The 25772-nt window shown below is 39.8% G+C and overlaps 1 protein-coding gene across 3 annotated transcripts in view; it reads right to left on the bottom strand.

The window, feature by feature from the left end:
* The window catches only part of TDRD15 (tudor domain containing 15), an 84812-nt gene that overhangs the window by 36588 nt on the left and 22452 nt on the right, over positions 1–25772 (bottom strand). For 2 of the 3 annotated variants that reach the window (XR_011569370.1, XM_070799085.1), the window contains 2 exons: positions 7964–25156; positions 1739–1842 (listed from right to left, as the gene is read on the bottom strand). The gene's annotated coding sequence lies outside the window, so the exon portion shown is untranslated. The remainder of the gene's footprint in view (positions 1–1738; positions 1843–7963; positions 25157–25772) is intronic. The other variant, XM_070799084.1, reaches the window with a different exon arrangement.

Consider the following 25772-nt stretch of genomic DNA (forward strand, 5'->3'; position numbering starts at 1 on the left):
AAAGAAACCAAGGAAACCCTCACCTCAGGAATAAACATTGTACTGAAGGAAACAGCAAAACATTGTTTTTCAATAGTTTGATTCCTATTTTTAAAAAGCCCAAAAGAGGATGATGCATCTTTATATGACTAAGTAGTCATTAAGATGCAACAACTGAAATCAGGAATAACTACCCACACATAAGAGTCAATGGGAATGTCCCTACTGCTATGAGGAAAGTCAATGCAAAATAAAGATGAATGGAAGACAAGAAAATTTTGTGAAATACCCAAAACACTCAGAAGGATAAAAAGATGAAAAACAAGCATGAAGGACAGGAATATAAAATCTTACCAAAGTATAAATGTTGTTATCTCAGAGATAAGAGAAGAGAAGCCCTTTTTTAGACTTAAGACCCAGGTCCACACAGTGAAACAGGCCACTGGAAAGCTAGAGAAAGAGGAATGATGTAGGTTCATCTGGGTACTGAGTACGGTTCTTATTTCCTCCCAGATAATTAACTTGGTGTGATAATCAGCATGGCTTGATCTACAGAGATTCCAGGCAATGCTCATTTGACCCTGATGTCCTTAAGAATAAAAATCAATGAGCAATACATTAAAGACTCTCATCAGACTAAGCCGCCTTTAATTAAAGTCACAGGCCTCTACTCAATTACCAGACTTTAGTCAGTTTATAAATCTATAATACCTTACATGAAGGGAAGACCAAGTATTATTAAGAAAGGATCCTGTGTTTGATTATACCAAGAACATTCTTCTTGGTATTCACCCAAAGGGTCACCTGAGTAGATAGGAAAAGGATAAAAATAGTTAAGTCTTCCAGGAATCACACACACTTTAGATATAAAAAGCAGATGCAGCCAGAAGGATTCCTTGATGAAGCGAATGTGGTATATACAAAATAGACCAAAGAAAAGCCCAAAGGAAGTTATGTGATGAGGTTATCCCAACTACCAGAAGCCTGCTCCTCCACACCGCTGTCCCTTCTTCAAACAAAATAAGTGGCCTCATGGAGAATTTCAGAGAGAAAGGGGGAAAAAAATCTAAGCTTGATCTGCACATGCTCTCTCACCTAATGCCAGTAACTTCCAGAAATGGACCGCAAAAGCACTGTATCCCAACCCAGGAGAGTCCTTGCCAAAGAAATAAAAGGAGATATTGAAGTTGACAGGACTACCAGTACGTCTACTTTGCCTGAAGAAGAAACTGTTTCAGTTAACAACCTATGCATATTAGTAGGCCACAGCTAATAGTTTCTGCAGGATGATTAGCAATTCTGAAGGAACAAGGCTGGAGGATTTGTTACAAAATAAATCTGAAGAAGAGGCATATGGATGAGCCTCTCAGACTTGGCACATGAATAAAACTTGTAGATCACATGTGATGTGCATTGAAGGGCTCACTATGGAAAAGATTCTTAATCAGGTAGACAGAACTTATTCAATGACTATCAATCAGCCTCCGGCACCTGCCTCTCCAATGCTTGCTCAATACGATCATGAAGAAGGTTCACTGGGTCATGGATAAAGCTCCTACCCTTGTGTATCTGAAGATCATCAAACTATAACAATTCAGAGAAAATTAGGGAAAAAACATCAACAGGAAATTTAAAACTAAACCAATTATTTTATACAAGGGACAATTATTTAAGGATATAACTTAAAGATGTTCTAGATCCAAACTCTATTCAGTATTATATTCCTTAGATTATTATTACACTGACAGAAAGTACTTACACTTTGTACACAAGATTAGGATATCAGGAAGCTTGAGTTTTACTTGAGACTCAATTAACAGTATGAAGTTTGGGGAACTGTTTTCTTAGAATCAGATTCCAAATCTGTAAAATGAGAGAGCTGAGTTAAATTTGGGTTTTTTGAACATTTTTTTTTTTTGCAATAGTAGAAATCCTTCTTAATCTAAAGGTGCAAAAAGTAAATATAAAACTTCAAATATCTATCAGTTAGATTCATAAATGGTATGCTAATAATTTCATGTGCTGTGCTAAGTTGCTCAGTCATGTCCAACTCTGCCTCCCCATGGATTGTAACCCACCAGGCTCCTCTTCCATGGGGATTCTCCAGGCAAAAATACTGGAGTGGGTTGCCATGCCCTTCTCCAGTGGATTTTCCCAACCTAGGAATCAAACCCAGGTTTCCTGAATTGCAGGCAGATTCTTTACCTTCTGAGCCACCAGGGAAGCCCCAATAATTTCATAAATTTATACAATTATAAAGCCAGTAAATGAGAATAATAAAATCATTCTGATGAACACAGTCTTCTAGCAGCTCCATCATATAATTTTCCTTAATATTGTATTTGGTAACAGTATTAGGGGAAAAATTAGGCTCAGACATTTGTAACACTTTCACAATAGTACATGATCAGATACAGGTAAGTTCAAACAAAAATAGAGCAGACAGTTACCAAAGGGGAAGGCAGGGGTGGGATAAATTAGGAGTATGAGATTAACAGATACACACTCCTATACTTAAAATAGATCAAGCAACAAATGTTTGCTGTGTAGGACAAGGAACTTTGATATCTTATAATAACCTAAAATGGAAAATAATCTGAATATAAACAAATAACTTAATCATTTTGCTGTATACCTGAAACACAGTAAGTCAATTATACTTCAATTAAAAAACACATCCATATTATTTTGGATTCAAGGATGACACTAGTAATTATTTAAATATGAAGATCACTTAACCCATATTGTGTTTTTTTGAGTCATGCTATTTGCCTCTTAATGTATGTTAAGGTTTGTTTATAAATTGACTATTAGGAAGTTATCCAAGCATTTAGTTGTCACCTCCCCATTTCTTGCTGTTTTCAATTTATCAGCTCAATAAATCTTTTTTCTTAATCTTAAAAAAAAAAAATGCAGTAGAGCCTCAATTTAAATAAATTAATTGTATGGCACCAATCAGTGCTCATCACTGCTTTTAAGTTTAATATATCATATTGAAATATTTTATTTCTTTAAAAAGTAGACTATTTTTAAAAATTAAATTCAAAGTTCACAAACTCATGAATTAAATTTAAGTCAAAAATTCAAAGTATCACTGTTCTGCTAAGGTTTGTGAAAATACAATCCATAAAACTATTAAAATTGATATGGAAACCCCTTCCTACACTAAAATTCCCTGATTCTACAGAATACATATTAGAGATGATGCCACTCTTAATGAGTCATGTAAGTAATTTAAATTTTTGATTTGTAAATTTTCTAACAAAAATTTGAATTCTTTCCTTATATTAAGAGCTTCTTATAACACTTTACATTTTTTAAAAAAAGTTTTCTGCACATTAGTTTAACAGATCTTTGCAATAAGACTTCCATTTTTTCAAATGAAAAAACTTAAGATAAAGGAAATACAGGAGGGAGCTTGAATTTACATTTTCTGATTCAGTCCAGTTCTCCAAGTTCTCCTCCCACATTACTCCCACTGTTTCACACTGCTCTTTCAACTAACCCATGTAATCATGGACAAGAAATAAAAAGTGAAAGATACAAATCAAAAATCTAAACAACAACAAAAAAAATAGGAAAAGCACCCTTATGGGATAGAATCAGCTTATTCTTCCTTTTTCAAAATTTAAGATAATTCTGGTCAAACTCTGACTAGCATTCTGGCAAGGTTACCATGTTCCAAAAGACTGGATCAAATTAGGCATCTGTGCCTTGGTTTTCCTCCTCCTATATTCTCCATATATTCAAAATGGTTTCTAGGTTTAGGTCTTTAAGGATACTGATAAAGTAAAAATAAAACAGCATAGAGTACTTTTAAAATTGCATATTTCAAAATCAGTACTTCAATTTTGTTAACATTCTTTACTGAAGTAGTTCCTTAATCAAGGACAATGTTGTCCCATAGGGGACATTTGCTACATCTGGAGATATATTCACTTATCATAACTGGGCCAGGGTCAGGGTTCCCACTGGCATATACCAGGCATATGCCAGTTGTTTGTTAGTCGCTAAGTTGTGTCTGACTCTTTTGCAACCCAATGGACTGTAGCCCACTAGGCTCCTCTGTCCATGGGATTTCCCAGACAAGAATACTGGAGTGGTTGCCATTTCCTCCTCCAGGGGAATCTTCCTGAACCAGGGATTGGATCTGCGTCTCTTGCATTGGCAGGCAGATTCTTTACCTGAGCCACTTGGGAAGCCCAATATATGCTAGAGATGCTGCTAAATATCCCATAATGGACAGAATAACCTCCCACAAAAAAAAGCAATTATCCATACAAAATGCTGGTTGAGAAAATGCTTTACTGAAAGTAAAAACAAACCCGAGGGAGATAAAAGAATTCTTTAAAACCATCTAAAGAATTAGTAGAAAAACAATCTAATCTTAAAGTTTTCCTCATGAGACAAAAGAGGCTACCAAGTTTTAATTTAAAATATTACAAAAAATAAAGCTGTAACAAAATTGAAATCAATTTAAAAATATATAAAAGTCAATATAATTTACCACATTTTAAAAAATGATTTCCTCAGTCCAAATATATTCTGTCACCTTTGACTCCACTTTTTACCAAGTGGAAGCTATCCAGTTTCCCTGATGGCTCAGCTGGTAAAGAATCTGCCTGCAATGCAGAAGACCTGGGTTCAATCTCTGGGTTGGGAAGATCCCCTGGAGAAGGAAAAGCTCCCCACTCCAGTATTCTGGCCTGGAGAATTCCATAGACTGTATAGTCCATGGGGTTGCAAAGAGACGGACACAACTGAGCGACTGCGACTTTCACATTCACACACAATCCATCAAGGAATCTTACTAGATTCATCTCCAGAGTACAAAAAAACTCTGACATTTCTTCCATCTCTGCTGCTACAACCTTGGCCCAAACTCCTATCATCTGTAATGCTAAGTCCCTAACTTATCTTCCTGCTCTGTCTTTAACCCTACCTTATTCTCAATCATGATGATTCTCAGCACTGTAACCAGATGATCTTTTTTAAAATATAATACACAATGTGTATTACCGGTTCTCAAATATCTGGCCTCAGGACCCTTTTATACACCTACCAGTTAATGAGGACTGAGGTTGTGTGTCCTCTCCCCCTAAATTCATATGTTGAAACTGTATCTCCCAATGATGGGATAAGACTATCTCATGAGAACTGAGTTCTCATGAATGTGACCAGTGAAACAATGAAAACACAGCAATTATCCATACCAAAATACTGGTTGAGAAAATGCTTTGCTGAGAGCAAAAACAGGGAGATAAAAGAATTCTTTAAAACCATCTAAAGAATTAGTAGAAAACAATCTAATCTTAAAGCTTTCTTCATGAGACAAAAGAGGCAAAACACAAACATCAGTGAAAAATTGTAAACCAGGAAGCAGGCTCTCACCAGATATTAAATCAGTAAGAACCTTGATCTTGGACTTCTCAGCCTGCAAAACTATGAGAAATAGATTTCTGTTGTTTATAGGCCATTCAGTTTAAGGTATTTTGTTACAGCAGTCCAAACTAAGACAGACCCCAAAGAACATATACATGGCTCTGTCAACATTTACCATATTATGCTGTTGCTAAGTCACTTCAGTCGTGTCCGACTCTGCGACCCCATAGACGGCAGCCCACCAGGCTCCGCCGTCCCTGGGATTCTCCAGGCAAGAACACTGGAGTGGGTTGCCATTTCCTTCTCCAATGCATGAAAGTGAAAAGTGAAAGTGAAGTTGCTCAGTTGTGTCTTGACTCTTAGCAACCCCATGGACCAGCAGCCTACCAGGCTCCACCATCCATGGGATTTTCCAGGCAAGAGTACTGGAGTGGGGTGCCATTGCCTTCTCCGACCATATTATAAATAATAGTAAATTTTAAAATATTTAGTAATTCACTTTCAAATAACAATAAACCCATTAAATTTTAGTACTTTCATGAAGATTATTTTTCAGAACCAAAAAATTACAATTTTTGAAAACATCAATCTCTGCTTAATGAAAATAGCTGTATTCTCACAGCTGCTTCTGCATTCAGTATGCAATAGGTTGTTCTGGTTAAAGTATATGAATAAAAACTGACCACATACAGATAATGTAGTTAGAGAAGGGAGGAGCACTTTAACAGCTTTTTCATATAACTGAGGATTTATTTATATTCACAAAAGCTCTGTGAGAAGTCATTTCTTAGAAATTATTTACAAAATGGAATATTAAATCATATTAACAAATTTTTGTACTCTGTGACCTTAAACTTCCTTGGTCTATCATGCACCTTGAATGAGATTTTCAAACATGAATGATTTCAAAGATACACTGATTTGAAAATATTGATTCAGTTATACAAAACTTTCATACATAGCACATTAACCAACATCAAGTTAAATTAATATCACCATCAACTTTATTAGAAAACCCAAATACTGGGAAGGCATCAAGCTTGCATTGACAGTCCACATATTTTCCAACTTTTCAATTTTGGCTTTAAAGCTTAAATTATATCATTGACAAATACAATCAGGTGTTTTCCTTAAAGTGTCAAGCTCACTTTACTCATTCTCAGGAAAATGTCTGCAAAATACCCAAATCTGAATGATCATAGTTTGTTTCTGAAGTAAGAATGGAATCATACAATGACTGTATGCCACACAATGAAAACTAAACAGCAATATATAGGAGCAAAGTATTGGTACACACAACAGACATACATCTCAAAGGTAATTACCCTGAGTGAAAGAAAGCTGAGACAATATACACTGTATTCCACTGTTTACATAAAATTTCTAGAAAATGTAAACTATAGTGACAGAAAGTTGATCAGTGTTGAGGCGGGCAGAAAAAACTTCTGGGGGTGTCCGATGTATTTATTATCTTGATTATAATCATTTCATGGTCACACACATTCTGTCAAGTGTCAAACTACACACTTCACATGCAAGTTTGTTGTACCTGAATTATACTTCAGCAAAGCTGTCAAACACACACACACCCTACAAACACACAACCTGAAAAGAGTAAAATTATGGCGTCTCTATTATTTTAAAAGTGAAGTGAAGTCGCTCGGTCGTGCCCAACTCTTTGGGACCCCATGGATAGTAGTCTGCACCAAGCTCCTCCGTCCATGGGATTTTCAAGGCAAGAAGTACTGGAGTGGGTTGCCATTTCCTTCTCCAGGGAATCTTCCCAACCCAGGGATCGAACCCAGGCCTCTCACACTGTAGACAGACGCTTTACCGTCTGAGCCACGCAGTAAGTTCAATCTATTTTTATTGAAAGTGAAAGTGAAAGGGTCGTGTCCGACTCTGCGACCCGTGGACTATAGTCAATTTTTATTGACTGGAACAGGTCTTCGGAATACTGTTAAGTTGGGGTGGGCGGCTCAGAGTAACTTAGAAAAAACAAAAATAATATTCTAAATATGTACAGGAATGTGTCTGCCTGCAAACAGATAAAAGAGAAGAAGGATAAATTAGGAGATGGAACTGGCAAAATGGGGTGGGGGTGGGTCTGTTTAGCTGCTCTACTCCAAAAGGCTTGGATTTCTTTTTCTAAATTCCAAAAGGTAACACGTTATTTTTGAATGTGTATTAAACTGTTACAACAATGAGGTGACTCAGCAAAGCTCAATCTCTTCAAAAGAGCAACGTCACACTCCGACTTGGTATCTTTTGACCTCCACAGAAAAAAAGGCCTCCGCAATACTATCAGCGATTCCTGAACCAAACCTGGAGGGTACACCTTCTCTGAAAATAGCATTTTTCAGGTCAAGGACACCGGCGCCCACGCAGAGGCCGAGCAGCGAACACCTTTAGGAGGCCGGGAGGTCACAGAGCTGAGGGGATACCGACCCGGATCGAAGGCTGTGGGCCGGCGCCCCGCTCCTCTGAAGCCAAAACCACAACAGTCAAGGAACAAAGAGGGAAGGGGGCTGCAGAAGCGTCACCTTCAAAAACAATACCGCCTACCGCGAGTTGACCATTTTGTAGATAGCGACTTACGGACCTTCAGAGGGAGTCCGTTTCTTCCTGACGCAGGTCAGTTTCCTCCCACAGCCCAAGATGGCGGTAAACTTGAAGCCGGTTCTCGCCCCTTGTGCGCCGCGGGGCGCAGGCTCAGGACGTGGAGGCCGGGGGCGCCACGGGAGGCTCGCTCGCAGGTGCAAGCTGTTCCTCCAGCCTGAGAACGCCAGCCACCGCGGTTCTGCAAAGCTTGCTGCTCAATTTGAGCTACCTACTCCAGGTGGGCACCCTCACAGCCTGGTCTTTGAGGGCCTGGCTAACACCTGGGTTAGAGCCTTGTGGGAGGCCTCTGGGGAAGGGGGCAGGGCTAGGGTGCTGTAAAGGATGTTGCTTGCCTGGTGGATGTGGCACATGGGGTGCAATCACCCCTCGTATCTGGTTGTGTGAAGACTGCAGATCTGGTTGTGTGAAGACTGCAGAGCACGCAGACAATCCCCCTTGTAACTGCCCAGGAAAGAAACCCGGCTGCCCCCAGTCTGTAGACTTAACAGACCAGTGAAAATAAGTCACTTATTGAGCCCCAATGAATCAGGTATTTCTATACGTTATTGTATTTTCTTCTGTTTCTCTGTGTTGCAGAAACTTGAATCGGATCCCTGCAACAGATAGTGGTCATTTCTAAAATGTTATTAAAGGTCTCATTGCTACCACTGTCTTTATGTTAAAAAGCCATTGACCTGTACGCTTGAGTATGCTTTACATTATACCTCAATGAAAAAAAGAAAAACACAAACTTTGAAAAAGGAATGTAGGAATTAACAATATTTGTCTTGAGTTTATCTGTTAAGTGAGTCACATCTAAGAAAAAGAATAACACATATAATTTGGCAATTTTTGATAAGGCCTTTTTATGAAACTTCCCAGACACTAAGAAAGATGATTCAAGTCAAGTGGTCTCTAATTTTAGCACTAAAAAAAAAAAGAGAGAGAGAGAGAAAGTGAAGACTGAAGAATTTAGTCAATTCCTCAATCATTCAGTCATTAGAGATACAGGTGCATTAACAGCATGATAGCAAAAAGGTTTAGGAACCACTGAACTATTTTATTTTCTCATAGCAAGCTGGACTTTTCCCCTTAATAATTACAATGTGTGAATACATAGTTCAGTTCAGTTCAGTCGCTCAGTTGTGTCCAACTCTTTCCAACCCCATGAACCGCAGCACGCCAGGTCTCTGTGTCCATCACCAACTCCGGGAGTCTACCCAAACCCATATCCATCGAGTCAGTGATGCCATCCAGCCATCTCATCCTCTGTTGTCCTCCCCTTCTCCTCCTGCCCCCAATCCCTCCCAGCATCAAGATGTTTTCCAATGAGTCAGCTCTTTGCACCAGGTGGCCAAAGTATTGGAGTTTCAGCTTCAGCATCAGTCCTTCCAATGAACACCCACCCAGGCCTGATCTCCTTTAGGATGAACTGGTTGGATCTCCTTGCAGTCCAAGGGACTCTCAAGAGTCTTCTCCAACACCACAGTTCAAAAGCATCAATTCTTCAGTGCTCAGCTTTCTTTATAGTCCAACTCTCACATCCATACATGACTACTGGAGAAACCATAGCCTTGACTAGATGGACCTTTGTTGGCAAAGTAATGTCTCTGCTTTTTAATATGCTGTCTAGGTTGGTCATAACTTGCCTTCCAAGGAGCAAGTGTCTTTTAATTTCATGGCTGCAGTCACCATCTGCAGTGATTTTGGAGCCCAAAATATAAAGTCAGCCACTGTTTCCCCATCTATTTGCCATGAAGTTATGGGACCAGATGCCATAATCTTAGTTTTCTGAATGCTGAGCTTTAAGCCAACTTTTTCACTCTCCTCTTTCACTTTCATCAAGAAGCTGTTTAGTACTTCTTCACTTTCTGCCATAAGGGGGGTTTCATCTGCATAATTATATGATTATTAGTGTCTGTTTCTCCTGCAACATCAAGTCTCATAGAAATAATAGTGAGCATATTATTTTTCCTCAGTGAATCTTTAAGTGAGAAGTTGAATGAACAAATACATTACTGTCTAGGTGGTATCTGCAGTCTGGGAGTTAGATGAGATTATCTGGAACATGTGAGCAAAGCAGAGGATGGAACCCTTGAAAAGAACAGTGTATTAACAATTCCGATTAGGACCACAACTGTGTCATTTGTTTTTGCACCTCTTTTCCTTTCCTCTTTTGTCCTGAGTAAGGAGCACAGTGTCTTGCACACAGGAAACATACAAGAGTAAAAATAACCCTGCTATACCAAACCAGTCTAAAATCCGAAATACCCAGCTGCTATTATGCTTGCATGCTAAGTTGTGTCCAACTCTATCCAACCCTATGAATTGCAGCCTGTCAGACTCCTTTGTCCATGGGATTCTCTGGGCAAGAATACTCAAATGGGTTGCCATGCCCTCCTCCAGGGGATCTTCCTGACCCAGGGATCAAACCCACGTCTGTTACATCTCCTGCGTTGGCAGGCAGGTTCATTACCACTAGCGCCACCTGGGAAGCAGCGTGTTCTTTTCAGTGAAATACTTAACTCCAGAAGACTATAAACTGGGCAAGTCTCTTAAATTTTTGTGCCTCATGGCCTTTACCATCTTGTAGGAAAACATATAAAATATAGTCATTTCCATCACCCCTTTTCATGGAAGCTGTACATGATCCGTCCTCAGAACATGCCATTTATTTTTTTTAATCATTCAGTTTAATCATTTATGAGTATAGCATGCCATGTGTGATACATGTGGGTAAGAATATTTTTCCTCTAGTTCCCGTATCCTCCAATATCCTAAAGTTAGCTCCATTTTTTTTCTAGACTTCTACTGCCCATTTTCTAGAACTTTGCTGCTGCTGCTGCTAAGTCGCTTCAGTCGTGTCTGACTCTGCGACCCCGTAGATGGAAGCCCACCAGGCTCCCCCGTCCCTGGGATTCCCCAGACAAGAACACTGGATTGGGCTGCCATTTCCTTCTCCAATGCATGAAAGTGAAAAGTGAAAGTGAAGTCACTCAGTTGTGTCCGACTCCTAGCAACACCATGGATTGCAGCCTACCAGGCTCCTCCGTCCATGGGATTCTCCAGGCAAGAGTACTGGAGTGGGTTGCCACCGCCTTCTCCAGAACTTTAGCATTAAATAAATTAACCTTGATGACTTTTTGGCATAGTCTCCTTTCTGGTTAACTGCATTTTTTGTCGTGTTGGTTTCTTAGGTGCCACCAGGAGGCAGCACAAACTTGGTTTGTGATCTCACTCTATCTCACCCTTGATGCCTATACATCTGCAGTCATTTTGTCACTTCCTTAAGGTGAGAAGTCTTTTCTACTTAAGATGCAATTAAAACTGACCTCTTTTTCCCCAAAATATACATTGTTAATAAGGATGTGGTGTAACAAGTACCATCATATACTTGTGGTAGAAGTGTTAATTGAAGCAATTTGAAAACTATCCATCCAAAGCCTTCAAAGGGTGTATACCATTTACCCTGGCACTCCTCCTTCCCACAACCACTCTCCCACCCCTAGTCATTTCTCTTAAAGAAATTATTGTGACCCTGAGCAAAAATACAGCTACAGAGACAATGCATACGACTTTGCTTATAATAATGTGAACTAGAAGCAAAGTAAGGATTCAGCAATAAGAAATTCAGGAATTTGCAGCTGTTAAAAAACAACAGTGTTGAAATATTTTCCCAAAATGGTATATGTATCACCAGCTCTGTTACACTAGACAATTTTAATTACTACATAGAAAAGCACCATTTGCTTCCATTTCCCTAAATCTGCTCCCAGGTCCCAGAAACACCACCCTAAGACTTCCCACATAAGTCTTCCTTTTCCCCATCCTCCTTAGGAGCTCCCTGTCCTATTCCTTCTCCAGTGCCCAGGCTTCACCCTGTCATCACGGCCCCAGCACCCTTTCCTTTCAACCCAGCCCTTTGTCATTTGTCAACACAGCTTTCCTTCATTCTGACCTCCAGCTCCATCCTCATAGCTTTCATGTCCCTTTTCATAGTATTTCCTGAAACCTCCAATTCTGTTTCTTCTTCTGAATTCCAGCAGGTGACACTGAATTAAGCCTTTAAGGAAGAGGAGGATTTGGCAAGCCAAAGACCAAGGACAGTGGCTTGTCAGGATAATATAGACCAACGCAGAGAGGAGAAAAATAGCATGAAATGCACAGAGCCTAAACTCAGGGCGGTGATACACGGGGATAAATTAAGAAGCTTGTTCAGAGACATAGCCTAAGGGTAGCAGAAACCTGACTACAGAGGACAGAGCATGATATTTTATAGACAGTGAACCTCATCTTAGAATTGATGGATGAGCCAATTAAGTTTTAAGATGTGATGAAATCAAATCACAGATTGTTATGGAAAAATGAATTTGTGGGGAGGGGTTTTTTCAGTTACAGATGTGAGACATGTTAAGGACTTGAGCCAGAGCAGAGGTAGGAAACAGAGAGAAGATGGATCAGATTCAAGATTACTTAGAATGTCAAATTAACAGAACCTTGTGACTGTGGACTCTAGACCTAAGGTAAGTTAGATAAGGACCAGAATCACATCTATCTTACTCACTGCTAATATCTTTTACACCTAGTACAGTGTATTGAACACAAATACTCAGTAGTTTCTAATGAAGGATTAATGTGTGAGAGAGCTAAACTGGCATTACTGTATATGTAGCAAACCCCCTTCTAAGAAGCCATCAATTTTAAGGCACACCATTGATTTCATAGTAGTCTTTTCTGAGGGTGGGTAGGTACTGGAAAGGTTAAAATGCAGAATGACTCTCCAGATCTTACAAACGAATAGATGAGTTTATTTCCCTTCCCTTGATGGGCTGGCCTTGTGGTTTGATTTGCTTTAGCCAACAGAGTTTGTGGTCAGAAGAGTTAAAATGAAAAGGAAATCTCTTCTAATTAAGCAATTAGCAAAAATTTAAATAATTGCTGATGCTACATCTGTGAAGTAATTGAAGATTCCTCAAAATAAAAGTGGAAACCATTAAAACAAATTTAATGATTATATAGAATTAAAACTGTTAGTGATGTAAACATGACTTAAAAGAAGAGGGGCATAGGTAAAAATAAAGTTGATATCTACTAAAAGAATTATTGCTTTTTCCATTTTTAAAATATTTTATCCATTTTTAAATATTACTTCCCATTTACTGATATTACATAATATTAGACATATTCCCCATGCTGTACATCACTGAGCCTATAGTTTGTGCCTCCCACTCTCTCACTCCTGTATTAATCCCCCTCCACACTGATAACCACTAGTTTGTTCTGTATGTCTTCCCCTTTTTTGTAATATTCACTAGTTTGTTGCATTTTTTAGAATCCACATATAGTGATATCATTCAGTATTTGCCTTTTTGTCTGACACTTCATTTAGCAAAATGACCTCTGAGTCCATCCATGTTACTGCAAATGGCAGAATTTTATTCTTTTTTATGACCAAGTTGTATTCCATTTTACAAATATGTATCTTCTTTATCCATTAATCTGTTGGTAGACACTTGGGTTGCTTCCATACCTTGGCAGTTTAAAATAGTACTACTATCATTAAGAGAAGACTCTGCACATGGACATCAGCAGATGGTCAACACCGAAATCAGGTTGATTATATTCTTTGCAGCCAAAGATGGAGAAGCTCTATACAGTCAGCAAAAACAAGACTAGGAGCTGACTGTGGCTCAGATCATGAACTTCTTATTGCCAAATTCAGACTTAAATTGAAGAAAGTAGGGAAAACCATGAGACCATTCAGGTATGACCTAAATCAAATTCCTTATGATTACACAGTGGAAGTGAGAAATAGATTTAAGGGACTAGATCTGAAAAACAGAGTGCCTGATGAACTATGGATGGAGGTTCATGACATTGTACAGGAGACAGGCATCAAGACCATCCCCATGGAAAAGAAATGCAAAAGCAAAATGGCTGTCTGAGGAGTCCTTACAAATAATCTGTGAAAAGAGGAGAAGCAAAAAGCAAAGGAGAAAAGGAAAGATATAAGCATCTGAATGCAGAATTCCAAAAATAGCAAGGAGAGATAAAAAAGCCTTCCTCAGTGATCAATGCAAGGAAATACAGGAAAACAACAGAATGGGAAAGAATAGAGATCTCTTCAAGAAAATTAGAGATACCAAGGGAACATTTCATGCAAAGATGGGCTCAATAAAGGACAGAAATGGTATGGACCTAACAGAAGCAGAAGATATTGAGAAGAGGTGGCAAGAATACACAGAAGAACTGTACAAAAAAGATCTTCACGACCCAGATAATCACGATGGTATGATCATTCACCTAGAGGCAGACATCCTGGAATGTGAGGTCAAGTGGGCCTTAGGAAGCATCACTACAAACAAAGCTAGTAGAGGGGATGGAATTCCAGTGGAGCTATTTCAAATTCTGAAAGATGATGCTGTGAAAGTGATGCACTCAATATGTCAGCAAATTTAGAAAACTCAGCTGTGGCCATAGGACTGGAAAAGGTCAGTTTTCGTTCTAATCCCAAAGAAAGGCAATGCCAAAGAATGCTCAAATGACCGCACAATTTCACTCATCTCACACGCTAGTAAAGTAATGCTCAAAATTCTCCAAGCCAGGCTTCAGCAATACGTGAAATGTGAACTTCCAGATGTTCAAGCTGGTTTTAGAAAAGGCAGAGGAACCAGAGATCAAATTGCCAACATCCACTGGATCATCAAAAAAGCAAGAGAGTTCCAGAAAAAACATCTGTTTCTGCTTTGTCTATGCCAAAGCCTTTGACTGTGTGGATCACAATAAACTGTGGGAAATTCTTCAAGAGATGGGAATACCAGACCACCTGACCTGCCTCTTGAGAAACCTATATGCAGGTCAGAAACCAACAGTTACAACTGGACATGGAACAACAGACTGGTTCCAAATAGGAAAAGGAGTACGTCAAGGCTGTAATATTGTCACCCTGCTTATTTAAGGTATATGCAGAGTACATCATGAGAAACGCTGGGCTGGAAGAAGCACAAGCTGGAATCAAGATGTCCAGGAGAAATATCAATAGCCTCAGATATGCAGATGACACCACCTTTATGGCAGAAAGTGAAGAGGAACTCAAAAGCCTCTTGATGAAAGTGAAAGTGGAGAGTGAAAAAGTTGGCTTAAAGCTCAACATTCAGAAAACGAAGATCATGGCATCTAGTCCCATCACTTCATGGCAAATAGATGGGGAAACAGTGGAAACAGTGGCTGACTTTATTTTTGGGGGCTCCAAAATCACTGCAGATGGTGATTGCAGCCATGAACTTAAAAGATGCTTACTCCTTGGAAGCAAAGTTATGACCAACCTAGACAGCATATTAAAAAGCCAGAGACATTACTTTGTCAACAAAGGTCTGTCTAGTCAAGGCTATGGTTTTTCCAGTGGTTATGTGTGGATGTGAGAGTTGGACTGTGAAGAAAGCTGAGCACCGAAGAATTGATGCTTTTGAACTGTGGTGTTGGAGAAGACTCTTGAAGGTCCCTTGGACTGCAAGGAGATCCAACCAGTCCATCCTAAAGGAGATCAGTCCTGGGTGTTCTTTCTAAGGACTGATGCTAAAGCTGAAACTCCAATACTTTGGCCACCTCGTGCGAAGAGTTGATTCACTGGAAAAGACTCTGATGCTAGGAGGGATTGGGGCCAGGAGGAGAAGGGGATGACAGAGAATGAGATGGCTTGATGGCGTCACCGACTCGTTGGACGTGAGTTTGGGTGAACTCCGGGAGTTGGTGATGGACAGGGAGGCCTGGCATGCTGCGATTCATGGGGTCACAAAGAGTCAGACGCAACTGAGCGACTGAACTGAACTATGAACATCAGGTGTGATACAGGGTGCATGTATCTTTTGAATCAGCGTTTGTGTTTTTTTCAAATATATAACTTGGAGTGCAATTGCTGGGTCATGATAGTTCTACTTTTAGTTTTTTGAAACCTCTCCATTCTGTTTTTTACAGTGGCTGCACTAATTTACATTCCCACCAATAGTGTAAGAGGGTTCCCTTTTCTCCATTTCATCACGAACATTTGTTACTGGATGTTTTTCGGGGGTTTTTTTTGTTTTGTTTTTATGATAGCCATTCTGATAGGTATGAGGTGATATCTCCCTGTGGTTTTGATTTGCATTTCCTGATGGTTAGTGATGTTGAACATTTTTTCATGTGTTGTTGGCCATCTGCATTCCCTCTTTGGAAAAAATGTCTATTCAGTTTTTCTGCTCATTTTTTGATTGGGTTGTTTGGTTTTATTTCAATATTGAATTGCTGTTTACATATGTCAGATATGGTGTTCCTAGCATGAGGTAGGGCCAGCAAACACTTACTGAATGAATGAAAATGCTTCTACTTGCTTGAAAATATTCCCAGATCTCTCCAGTCAGAATGATTTCTTCCTCTCAAATTTATATCCTCTCAAGATATTTAACATCTTTTTTCTTTCAGATACTTGTGTTTATGTCTCATTTTCCACTACCACTTTTTAAGTTTTTTAAGAGCAAGATCAGATCAGATCAGTCGCTCAGTCGTGTCCGACTCTTTGCGACCCCATGAATCCCAGCACGCCAGGCCTCCCTGTCCATCACCAACTCCCGGAGTTCACCCAGACTCACGTCCATCGAGTCAGTGATGCCATCCAACCATCTCATCCTCTGTCGTCCCCTTCTCCTCCTGCCCCCAATCCCTCCCAGCATCAGAGTCTTTTCCAATGAGTCAACTCTTTGCACGAGGTGGCCAAAGTACTGGAGTTTCAGCTTTAGCATCATTCCTTCCAAAGAAATCCCAGGGCTGATCTCCTTCAGAATGGACTGGTTGGATCTCCTTGCAGGCCAAGGGACTCTCAAGAGTCTTCTCCAACACCACCATTCAAAAACATCAATTCCTCAGCGCTCAGCCTTCTTCACAGTCCAACTCTCACATCCATACATGACCACAGGAAAAACCATAGCCTTGACTAGACGGACCTTTGTTGGCAAAGTAATGTCTCTGCTTTTGAATATGCTATCTAGGTTGGTCATAACTTTCCTTCCAAGAGTAAGTGTCTTTAATTTCATGGCTGCAGTCACCATCTGCAGTGATTTTGGAGCCCAGAAAAATAAAGTCTGACACTGTTTCCACTGCTTCCCCATCTATTTGCCATAAAGTGATGGGACCAGATGCCATGATCTTCGTTTTCTGAATGTTGAGCTTTAAGAGCAAGAACTATTCCCTTTTTGTAATTTATTACAGAGTGATAGAAAATGGAAAAGGAAAAAATGTCTTAAAGCTAAAATTAATTCATTTATACACTTTTCTAAGTTTAGAAGAATTGTATTGACCTTAAACTATGCAACTTCAAACCACTTAAAATGAATTCTGCTTCTATGTATTAAGTTAGTTGGTAGCAAAGGAATGGATATTAATATGCCATGCCATACTACCTACAGGGATGGTATGCTAATTTGCTCAGCTATATCTCATCAAACACCAGTGAACAGAGACAGCTGCCAGACTTTTTCTAGGTCATTTTTTCTGTTTGTAAACAGAAAGTGTACAATAATTAACGAGATGTAACCATTTGCAAACTGGATTTACGCAGAATAAAAGAATTTTTTTAAAGAGGAGAGACATTAATGCAACTCTTAAGTGCTTAATGACCCCATTAATTGTCAAATAAGTAATTGGAGAAATTAAACAGAAGAGGTAATGGCCTTGGAGCCATTAATCTATTCTGGGAGTACTGCTCGTGTTTACCAGGTGATATTCCTCTGAATTAAGATCTGAGAGTCAATTCCTTTCACATAATAGTTCTTGAATGTTCTCAGTCATTAGAATCACTTGGAAAGCTTTTGAACAACACAGATTTCTGGATTATCTTCAGACTTCCTTAATCAGAATCTTAGGGATGGGACTCAGGTATATGAATTGTTAAAAAGAGGAACAGGTGATTCTTTTGATTTTTTGATAAAAAGCTACCCAGGTTTGGACATCCTTGCTTCAGAACAGAGTTTCTCAGTCCTACAACTATTGACATTTGGGGATGACTAGTTGTTCTGGAGGCTGCCCTGTGCATTATAGGATGTTTGGCAGCATCCCTGGCCTCTACCCACTAGATACAGAAGCACCCTTCCTTCCCCAAGTTGAAAAAATCAAAGTGTCTTCACACATTGCCAGATTTCTTTGAGAGGGGATTAAATTGCCACCATTTAGGACCTCTGCTTCACAACAACCCTTTCTGCAACTTTATGCAATGAGGGAAATGCCCAGCGTAGTAGCCACAAGTCACATGTGCGTATTGAGCACTTGCAGAGTGGCTAGTACAACTGAGGACATGACTTAAATATTATTTTGTTTTGATTAACTTAATTGCTAAAGCCATATAGAACCAGTGGCCATTATATTTCTCATATATCTTTATAGGAATCAGATATGACTCTAGATCTACACAGCTTCTCCTGAAGTACTTCTAAGACTTGCCATGTAGAAATAATTTACAGGAATTGAAAATCTATCTACCTTGCTGTTTGAATCTAAAAAAAGAAAAAAAATCTTGGGATGTTAGGACTACTGGAAAGTTTACTTGTAGTTTTGCTTTCTGTGTTGCCCACGAAGTATTTTTTGTTACTGCCCTTGATATCCAGATGATATCAGACTTAGAGAGCAGTCTGGCTTGAGGATAGCCTCTTTCAGAGTCAACCTTGATCTCCTCTTATGGCCAGTCCTTCACATTTTCTTAGGAAAAAAAGCCCAGTGTTTTCTGGTTTTCTCAATTCCTAACAGGTTAAACATAGAATTACAATAGAGACCCAGCAATTCTACTCGTAGATGTATAACCGAGAGTTGAAAACATATGTCCATGCAAATACTTGAGTATGAATGTTCATGCTCAAGAGAAGACTCTTGAGAGTCCCTTGGACTGCAAGGAGATCCATCAAATCAATCCTAAAGGAAATCAGTCCTGAATATTCATTGGAAGGACTGACACTGAAGCTGAAACTCCAATACTTCGGCCACCTGATATAAAGAACTGACTCATTGGAAAAGACCCTTATGCTGGAAGGTTTGAATGCAGAAGGAGAAGGGGACGACAGAAGATGAGATGGTTGTATGGCATCACCAACTTGATGGACATGAGTTTGAGCAAGCTCTGGGAGTTGATGATTGACAGGGAAGCCTGGCGTGCTGCAGTCCATGGGGTCGCAGAGTCAGACCAACTGAACAACTGAACTGAACTGAGCTGAATTTTTTCCATTTTTATTGAGGTATAATTAACGTGTGTGTGTGTGTGTGTATGTTAGGCACTCAGTCATGTCCAACTCTTTGTGCCCCCGTAGACTGTAGCCCACCAGACTCCTCTGTCCATGGAATTCTCCAGGCAAGAATACTGGAGTGGGTAGCCATTCCATTCTTCAGGGGATATTCCTGACCCAGGGACTGAACCCAGGTCTCCTGCATTGCAGGCAGATTCTTTACCATCTGAACCACCAGGGAAGCCCATAATTAACGTACTGCATTGTATAAGTTTAAGGTACACAGCATAATGATTTGACTTACATGCATTGTGAAGTGATTACCGCAATAGTTAACATGCATCATCTCATACAGATACCAAAGACAAGAAAAAGAGGAAGAAAAAGTTTTTCCTTATGATGAGAACTCTTAGGTGTCATTCTCTTAACTTTCATACATATCATGTAGCAATGTAACTATCATCATCATGTTTTAAATTACATCCCTAGTATTTATTTATCTTATAACTGGAAGTTTGTACCTTTTGACCACCTTCATCCAATCTCCCCCAACCCCACCTCTGGAAACCACAAATCTGACCTCTTTTTCTATGAGTTTGTTTGATTTTTTAGTTTCTACATATAAGTTGGATCATATGGTATTTGTCTTTGTCTGCCTTATTTCACTTAGCATAATGTTCTCAAAGTCCATTTATGTTGTTACTATTGGTAGGATTTCCTCTTTTTTAAGGTTGAATGATATTCCACTGTATGTGTGTGTGTGTGTATATATATATATATATATATATATATATATATATCACATCTTCTTTATCTGTTGATAGATACTTAGTCATCTGTTGATAGATACTTACATTGTCCCCATGTCTTAGCTATAGTGCTGCATAGCCACATTATTCATAGTAGCCAAACAGTGGAAATAATCTAAATGTCCAACCAATGATAACTCAATAAAACAAAGAGTATTATACAAGGGAACTTTTTTGGCAATAACAAAGAATGAGCCCTTGTTATATGCCACAACAAGATGAACCTTGAAAACACTGTGATAAATTAAAGAAGCCAGTCACAAAAAAGCATAATATTATATAATTCTATTTATATGAAATGTCTATAATAGGCAGATCAATTGAGACAGAAAGTAGATTAGTGGTTTCTTAGGTCTGGGCGTGAAATAGGGACATTTGATGGTGATGGCTAAGAGATACTGGGTTTCTTTCTGGTGTGATGAAAATATTCTAAAATTAAATTGTGATGACCACACAATTATGTGATTATGCTAAAAATTATTAAATCATATTCTTTAATTGGGTGAATTGTATAGTATGTGAATTACATCTCAACAGAACTGTTAAAAACTGTTCAATTTACTACATTAGCAGGTCTGATGAGAAAATCTGCATGATCCTATCAGTTGGTGCATATTTATTTATCTACAAACTGGAAGTGGCTTTAGATAATGTTACTGTCTTAACTCCAAAAGAGTCTCTCCACTGGCTACCACCACTCTCATTTCCAAGATAATAGAAGTGATCCTGCATTGTGTCCAAACTCAGGGTAAAATCCTAGAGTGTGGCCCTTACTGAACAACAAATCATGCCTCTCTTAAGAAACCCACTATAAGACATCCAGAGGATACCCTTGGCATAACCCCAGCCTGCAGTTTGTCTTTCTGAGCTTATTTTCCCTCTTGAGTCCAGAGCAATAATGGACCTATGAATATTTCCAGTGAGAAAAGAAAGAAGGATAAGAAGTTTCTAATACACAACTGAGTTTTTTCATGATTAGGCTAGTCAGACCCTGTCCTGGATATAAACTAACTAACCCATGAAAGATAAACAGTTTTACCAGGCAGTTAGAAGATGACATTCAAGAACTTCCCTGGTGGTCCAGTGGTTAAGATTGCATGCTCCCAATGCCAGGGGCCTGGGTTCAATCCCTGGTTAGGGAACCAGATCCCATGTGCCACAACTAACAGTTCACATGAGACAACTAAAGACTGAAAGATCCCATTAGCCACAACTAAGACTTAGCAAAGCCAAATAAGTAAATAAATATCAAAAAAAAAAAAAAGAAAATGACAGCATACACTTTTACGGCCTTGATCTCTCCAAGCAGCCAGATAGAGCCCATTCTACAACTTTCAGCTCATCCAACTCAGATAACTTTACAGGAAATGTAAATGTTTCTCTGTGCATGCATGCTATCTTTTAGTCATGTCCAACTCTTTGAGACCCCATGGACTGTAGCCTGCCAGACTCCTCTACCATGGGATTCTCTAGGCAGGAGTATGGAGTAGGTTGCCATGCCATGGAAAGAAATAGAGGAAAATAAAAGAATGGGAAAAACTAGAGATCTCTTCAGGAAAATTAGACAAAGGGAACACTTCATGCAAAGATGGGCACAACAAAGGACAGAAAGGTATGGACCTAACAGAAGCAGAAGATATTAAGAAGAGGTGGCAAGAATACACAGAGAACTATACAAAAAAGATCTTAATGACTCGGATAACCATGATGGTGTGGTCACTCACCTAGAGCCAGACGTCTTGGAGTGCGAGGTCAAGTGGGCCTTAGGAAGCATCACTACAAACAAAGCTAGTGGAGGTGATGGAATTCCGGTTGAGCTATTTCAAATCCTAAAAGATGATGCTATGCAAGTGCTGCCCTCAATAGACCAGCAAATTTGGAAAACTCAGCAGTGGCCACAGGACTGGAAAAGTCAGCTTTCATTCCAATATCAAAGAAAAGGAATGCCAAAGAATGTTCCAGCTATGGCACAAGTGCACTCATCTCACACGCTAGCAAAGTCATGTTCAAAATCCTCCGAGGGAGGCTTCAACAGTACGTGAACCGAGAACTTCCAGATGTTCAAGCTGCATTTAGAAAAGGGAAAGGAACCAGAGATCAAACTATGAACATCCATTGGATCATAGAAAAAGCAAGAGAATTCCAGAAAAACATTTACTTCTGCTTCATTGACTATGCTAAAGCTTTTAACTGTGTGAATCACAACAGACGGTGAGAAATTCTTCAAGAGATGGGAATACCAGACGACCTTACCTGCCTCCTGAGAAATCTGTATGCAATTCAAGAAGCAACAGTTAGAACCAGACATGGAACAACAGACTGGTTCCAGACTGGAAAAGGAGTATGTCAAGGCTGTATACTGTCACCCTGCTTACTTAATTTATATGCAGAGTACATCATGTGAAATACTGGGCTGTATGAAACACAAGCTGGACTCAAGATTGCAAGGGAGAAATATCAACAACCTCAGATATGTAGATGACACCACCCTTATGGCAGAAGGGCTTCCCTGATGGCTCAGACAGTAAAGCGTCTGCCTACAATGTGGGAGACCCGGGTTCAATCCCTGGATCAGGAAGTTCCCCTGGAGAAGGAAATGGCAACCCAGTCCAGTATTCTTGCCTGGAAAATCCCATGGACTGAGGAGCCTGGTAGGCTACAGTCCATGGGGTCGCAAAGAGTCAGACACGACTGAGCCACTTCACTTCACTTTATGGCAGAAAGTAAAGAGGAACTAAAGAGTTCCTCTCTTGATGAGGAGAGTGAAAAAGCTAGCTTAAAACTCAACATTCAAAAAACAAAGATCATGGCATCTGGTTCTCTCATTTGATGGCAAATAGATGGAGAACCAGTGGAAACAGTGACAGACTTTATACTCTTGGGCTCCAAAATCACTGCAGATGGTGACTGCATCCATGAAATTAAAAGATGCTTGCTCCTTGGAAGAAAAGCTATGACTAACCTAGACAGTGTATTAAGGAACAGAGACATCACCTTGCCAACAAAGGTCTGTATAGTGAAAGCTGTGGTTTTTCCAGCAGTCAAGTGTGGATGTGAGAGTTGAACCATAAAGAAAGCTGAGCACTGAAGAACTGATGCTTTCAAACTGTGGTATTGGAGACAACTCCTGGGAGTCCCTTGGACAGCAAGGAGATCAAACCAGTCAAACCTAAAGGAGATCAATCCTGCATATTCATTGGAAGGACTGATGCTGAAGCTGAAGCTCCAGTACTTTGGCCACCTGATGCGAAAAGCCCACTAATTGGAAAAGACCCTGATGCTGGGAAAGATTGAAGGCAGGAGGAGAAGGGAATGTCAGAGGACAAGATGGTTGGATGGCATTACCAATTCAATGCACATGAGTTTGAGCAAGCGCTGGGAGTTGGTGAAGAACAGGGAAGCCCTACGTACTATAGTCCATGAGGCTGCAGAGTCAGATGCTACTGAACAACAATAACAATATTTAAAAAACATTTTTTTATTTATTTGGCTACACTGGGTCTGCCTTGCTACACACAGGCTTTTTGTACTTCTGATTCCTGGGCTTCTCCTTGTGGTAGCCTCTCTTGTTATGGAGCACAGGCTCTAGAAACACAGGCTTCAGTAGTTGTAACAGATGAGCTTAGTTCTCTTGAGACATGCGGAATCTTCCCAGAATATGGACTGAACCCATGTCCCCTGCGTTGGCAAGCAGATTCTTAATCACTGGGCCTCCAGGGAAGTCCCAAGCTTTTTATTTTATCTCCTTTTCCCACTAGACAAGGAACTTCTCAAGAACTATAGTATTGTTGGCATTTTTGTGGTTTTCCATTTTCGAGGGCCTCTTATCAGAGTTACTTAGGTAGACGTACTTTCCAACCTATGATGGGTAGTGTTTCATTTTCAGGAGTTCTATAGGCCAGTTGGCTCCTTCCCAAGATTGGGTAATCCAGAGGTTAACACCATACCAGGACTCTGTCGTAAGACCTTGTGGTAAAGTCAGATTGTCATACTTATTACTGAGTTTCACTCATATCTGGCCTGGGTTCCAAAATGGATGCCTTTTACAGGACTGCTCATTAGAGTGAGTTTAGTGCCACTCCAGTATTCTTGCCTGGAAAATCCATGGGCGGAGGAGCCTGGTGGGCTGCAGTCCATGGGGTCGCTAAGAGTCAGACACAACTGAGCGACTTCACTTTCACTTTTCACTTTCATGCGTTGGAGAAGGAAATGGCAACCCACTCCAGTGTTCTTGCCTGGAGAATCCCAGGGACGGGGGAGCCTGGTGGGCTTCCATCTATGGGGTCACACACAGTCGGACACGAATGAAGTGACTTAGCAGCAGTATCATTGCATAGGGTTCATGTCAAATGTTTTTCAGATAACATTGTCACATGGACTTTGGACGTTAGAAGTACATTCTTCCAGTTAGGCACCCGGGTGTGTTTTACTTGTTATTTCAGCCATATTCATGGGAGATGCTTAGGAAACAAATTGCTCAGTGACACCCATAGGACATGAAAAAATTTAAGTACCTCCCTATTGCCTGTCTTCATGGAAGAGGTGGATGGGAAAGTGTAATATAGCCTTTAAAGATTCAAATTTACATCCCAGTTCATGTACCCAGCTCGCCAACATGGAATCAGAAGTTTTGTCTTCGTCCTTGTGTGTTTAAGACCATCAAACCTAACCCCTGGATCTTGTCGTCTTTTGTTTGTTTGTTTGAACCCATTCTCTTTCTCTGAGTGAAACTCTTCAATTGAAACATTACAGTGGACTGTCTGGATAAGGAGCATGTTTTCACCAAATCTTTGGGTTATGATCTTTTCATTTACAATAGACAAATTTTAGATCTTTCATTTACAATAGTTTCTTTTTTCTGGGCTGTGTCAGTGTAGGCACTATGTCAGTTTGAAAAAAGAACAATAAATTCCATGAACGCCCCTACATAGCACTGTGTGAGCCATCTCTGTCTCCAGAGTTATAGGAACTTGTCCTGCCTCTGCTGCCGAGGCTCCTGGGATTAGAGACCAGCAGACAATCACGCACCACTCTGTATTTCAGGCAATACACATAGATGGACTTTGGAGTGAAGAAATCATATTTGTTGAAACCTTTGCCCAGAGTTATAAATCTGTGTGCCGCGTGGCAGGGATGTCTCTGAGTCTGGAACAAAGAACAAAGAGCATTTTAGTTAGTCACACTGAGGAAAACACAGAAGCAACAGAAATCACAGGAGTATTAATAACAGTAAGGTACCCAGCCCCCTCTCCTCCTGAAGGAGCACCTGCCTTTTATTCAACTCCTCAAGTGGATTTCTGAAGCATTCCGGTTCCAGATCTGGACTTTCAAAACAATAAAACTAATTTTGGAATCATGCCCCAGGCCTTGGCGATCCATTTTTAATTATGAGTTTAGAGCTTTCAAGGAATCATAAAACCTCAAGGTGGCCCCAAACCTGGAAGTTAGTGTTTCCTGTCATCATTGGGTTCGGGGGTGCCCTACAATCCACAGTAAGCCTCTCAGAGGCCCAGTAAGCCCCACAACATTCAGTGGGATCCTTTAAAGCACATGATTCAGAAATATAATTATTTTTTCTTTGTAGAAACATTCTAAATTATGTAAAAGTATTAAAACATTTTCATAATTCCATAACAGCACATTTTGTTCACCATCCTCTTTTGTGATTAAGCTTATAATTGATGTGTTAAATCTTACAGAATAAAAAAGAAAAACGTGTATTTCTACTTTTGATGCTTAAATCCTGAATGCTGCCACTTAT

The sequence above is a fragment of the Bos indicus genome, chromosome 11 (genome assembly GCF_029378745.1).
Source record: "Bos indicus isolate NIAB-ARS_2022 breed Sahiwal x Tharparkar chromosome 11, NIAB-ARS_B.indTharparkar_mat_pri_1.0, whole genome shotgun sequence".
Taxonomy (NCBI): domain Eukaryota; kingdom Metazoa; phylum Chordata; class Mammalia; order Artiodactyla; family Bovidae; genus Bos; species Bos indicus.